This window comes from Leptinotarsa decemlineata, unplaced genomic scaffold (genome assembly GCF_025532065.1).
Source record: "Leptinotarsa decemlineata unplaced genomic scaffold, Ldec_3_MD MMD2_tig00026307_RagTag_RagTag, whole genome shotgun sequence".
Classification (NCBI taxonomy): domain Eukaryota; kingdom Metazoa; phylum Arthropoda; class Insecta; order Coleoptera; family Chrysomelidae; genus Leptinotarsa; species Leptinotarsa decemlineata.
Genome location: NW_027412681.1, coordinates 15,721,507 through 15,726,175, shown reverse-complemented (window position 1 = coordinate 15,726,175; position 4,669 = coordinate 15,721,507).

The following is a 4,669-nucleotide window of genomic DNA, read 5'->3' as shown; positions in this document are numbered from 1 at the left end:
CTTGATTTTAACGGTCATTTACCCTGTTCATATGTACATATTTTGCAGGGTGTATCTTGAATAATGATTTTAATTTCAGGGGGTGATTTATTGTCCTATAAACTTATGTTCTGAATCACTACTTTTTTTTAAATAACAGGGTTCTCAAAGATGTAATTAACGGTTATGTTCCAAATAAATGAAGATATTAAATTATTCACATAAGTAGATACTTGATGAGGTATATTTCTCAAGGTGTATACATTTTAACCAGGTCTGACTAGAAGCCATATTAGAATTCGCAAAATGTTATTGCTTTCAAATATATATATAGACATGAATATGATGTAACATGATATATGATGTGAATGTTTCATAACAATTTTAAATGATTATTACTTCCTCAAATGCCCTACCAGCTTTTCAACAGTGAAGACAGAAGTTGGTATGAAGAAAGAAGAAAGGAATAAATTAATTTGCGAATCTTTCATTGATGAAAGTTAAGAGAAAGAGAGCGTCGGTCAAATATAAAATAAAGACGGTTATTTTTTTTACCAATAATAGAAGGTAAAAAAGATTGTTAGTTCTAACTTCCGTGACCAACCTACAGAATTTGATTTATTCACCAGGAAAAATAAATGATAAATAAATGACGGATTTTGTCACAATGATTTCCTCGTTGTCCAATTCAACTGATGAATTATCTACCCTCTACAATTGTTCAAAGGTAGCTAAGAAAAGGTTTTGAAATTTCAGTACGATACACTAAACTAATATAATCGAAATTAAGTAAAAGTAGGTACTTTATAGCTAGACGAAGTGAGTTACACAGTAGCGCTGATAGTTTTGATAATGTTACTCCTGTGATACCATGGCGTCTCGTTCAGACCCAAATGAACGATAAAAAGGAACAATATTACCTTTGAGACATGAGGCTTACGATCATCCGTCTTTATGTCGCTATGGTGAGTCATCTAGGTGTCCAAGAAGTGGAGATTCGCCAACCGCTGTGAGTGAATTACTTTTGAATGTTGGAGAACAATCTAAGCCGCGCAAATTTGTCATTACAGATCTGCTGAGGGGGAGGATCTTCAATATCATTTCCGAATCGGCGTTAAAGTCGGCGACGCCTTATCCTCCTCCTTTTCTCCCAAATCCGGTGTTCCTCAGGGCTCAGTCCTCGCCCCCTTCTTATTTCCAATTTACGCTCACGACGTCCCCACGACCCGGAAAATCCTCCAGTATACCGATGATGCTATCCTCTACTCTTCCGCTCTCAACACCCGCAGCTTGCAAATTGAACACAAAACATGATCGACCACTTCGAGCAGTGGTGCTTCAAAATTAATCCCACCAAAACCCAAACCATTCTATTCAGACATCCTCACACCACTACCCGCCCTAAACTAAATCCTGATAACTTGAACCTCAGACTCTTTGGAGAAAACCTCAAATTCCAAGATTCGGTGTCCTACTTGGACGTCACTTTCACGAGGACCCTCAACTGTGAGGTCGACTGAGAAAAACTCTGGACAGAGTCCGGAAAAGAGCAAACCTGCTAAAAGCACTGAGAGGCAAGCTCGGGAGGTGCGACAGTAAAACTCTCCTACATACTTATACTGTACGCTTCCCCCGAGATTATCCCGCCGTGATAATAATAATAATAATATTTATTCACCATTTGTGATACATAGCGTATATATGGTAGGTCAATGATTATTTACAAAAAACAGTACGTCACTTATGAATAAAATTATGGAATCAAAGCTTAAATAAAAATAAATATTTGCATATACAAAGGTATAGGTACATAAAGATATATAAAATGCTAATAAAAAATGAATAAAAAAATGTGGCAATTTTGCTTGCCGTAGTCAAATAAATATACATATGTATATATTTACATATATACATATATTTACAAACATGTATACACATAAAATCGCCAGTCAGAACACTGAAACTAAAGCAAAACAGCAAGTGAAAATTTAGAACGATTATATATCTTATTATTCTTCTGTGAAAGAATCTTCTAAATATTCCTTATGACTGTAGTAACATTTGTCCAGTAATAAGAACAAAGTTGAAGAATTCAACCTCTTTATAAAAAGTGGCAGTCTGTTATAAAAATTTATGGCATTATATAATGAAGATTTTTTGAAATGATCACTCTTATGTGAAGGGACCCTCAGAGCAGAAGCATGGCGAATATCACGACCGTGAATGCTCAAGTTCGTTATATACAAGTCAAGTCAATCCCTCCTAACAAATATTTTCATCAGCACTGACTAACTACCGAGAGAAGAATCCCAAGCAAACATTCACAACCTCCCTTACCGATACCCATCTCAAAACTTATATAACCTAGTAAACACTACACCAATCAACCTACGATTTCAGGGGCTTCAAGGACGATATGCGACAAGAACGATGAGCAGTAATAACGCCGATGCCATCAACTCGCTGACAACACGTTAGACTCCCCGTGGAGGGCCCAGAAGGATTGCTAGGTAGAAGCTCCCGTTTCTCCCAGCAAGACTCCTGGGAGCAATGGAAGATCCGCTGGAGCAGATCGAGGATAACCTACAGGAATACCCACTGGGAATCAGATAGCGGACAGCTACGTCCTGGAAGGAGCTGAAATCGGAAGCCATTTACCCCCGGCCTTACAACCTGTACCCACATTCCAATGACCACTGCCAGTGACCCAAATCACTCTAACGGAGCAACGGAAAAACAAGAAAAACAAGAGGAACACATGACAACACAAAACAACAATACAGTAGACATCATTACACAAGACAACACACACACACACAATCTACTAACCCTGAAGAGGCACAGGCCTATAGCATGCCCCACACAAAACACACTTTCACAATATTTTGTAATTTTATCCTAAAGCTTAATAAACATTTTTGACTTGACTTGATCATTTCCGAAATTTCCCCTGGCTAGATGTTTTTTTCAGCTCTAATGATCCATCAATTTGTGTTTCTGAAGTCACGAAAGTTATTCTATAATCGAATGATGTATATATTCCTTTCTCAATGAAACGAACTTCTAACGGCAAACCTTGCTTCAACAAAAATTGCAAGCAAACTGTCGCCTCAAACTAGCTGACAATTTGCGTCCCACTCCATAGTCGATTTACTAGGAAATGCACCACCCACTTTTCTCACACTAGAATACACAATGCCGGAAATTACTTTTTGACAATGTCTAGCTGTTCTCAAAGTTGGGGAGATTTTATGGGAGTCATCAATTAGTAACGAACAGGCAAATGAAAATGAAGGTCTAAAATTCATACATGTTGAACATAATTTCTTGCAAGCAAGTAGGTCGTATCAATAAAACACAAAATGTTTGTTTATGCCTGGGATAGAGATGTCCGAGTTCTTCAACAAGGTAAACTTCAATTAGAAAGTTTCGAGTAATTCCAACATAAATCCTACGACAGTAGATAAGTGATTATCTCCCTTAAGATAAATCAATTGTCGATTCAGGAATTCTTTGAAACATTCTTTCAAATCCGCAAAATTGCGATGTTCTTCCCGTATCTGGTCAAAAAAAAAGAAGGAAGAGACGTTTTCTTTCTGAAGTCTCGAAATGTCAAATGACATGAACTGTCATCAAAGACAGATGAATTATTTGGAGAAAAAGATTATATCTTATAAATAAACATTGTGAATATGCCGATTCCAGCAAAGATAGGAAGACACGTTTCATATTCCATGCATATACAGGGTCATAATAAATCGTAATACGTAAAAAAAAGAAGGAAGAGACGTTTTCTTTCTGAAGTCTCGAAATGTCAAATGACATGAACTGTCATCAAAGACAGATGAATTATTTGGAGAAAAAGATTATATCTTATAAATAAACATTGTGAATATGCCGATTCCAGCAAAGATAGGAAGACACGTTTCATATTCCAGGCATATACAGGGTCATAATAAATCGTAATACGTAAAAAAAAGAAGGAAGAGACGTTTCCTTTCTGAAGTCTCGAAATGTCAAATGACATGAACTGTCATCAAAGACAGATGAATTATTCGGAGAAAAAGATTATATCTTATAAATAAACATTGTGAATATGCCGATTCCAGCAAAGATTGGAAGACACGTTTCATATTCCAGGCATATACAGGGTCATAATAAATCGTAATACGAAATGAAATGTTTTTGTTATATCTCAAGTAAACTATAAACTATGTAAAATTTTATAGTCGTTCCTTTTCTCCATTATAAAATCTACTGAGGGTTTACTAAAAATTAAGATAGTGATTTTTAAACAGTAATATGATTTATTTATTTTACTATAAATGACGAGCATATCTTTATGATGCTAACTCAGTGAGAGTAATTATATTCTCGAACAGAGAAGAACTAATTTAAATCAAATCAGGCAGTGATACAGAATCGACATTTTATCCATTGAATAATAATTGAGGGGAAACCGCAAGAATTACATGTCACATAGGATGTTTTAATTCTCACAACTGAACGTATAGAAAATATAACAAAACCGATCAGCATGTGTTTCTTTAATATAGTAGTTATGGTGAACTTCCTCACCAAATGTGCTAAAACTAACGTACTCGAGACTTATTCAGTCTATCTTGACTTACCGATTGCCCTTCTGGGAGAACTCAGTCCATGTCATGAAAGCATCTAAACTCCAAAAAAG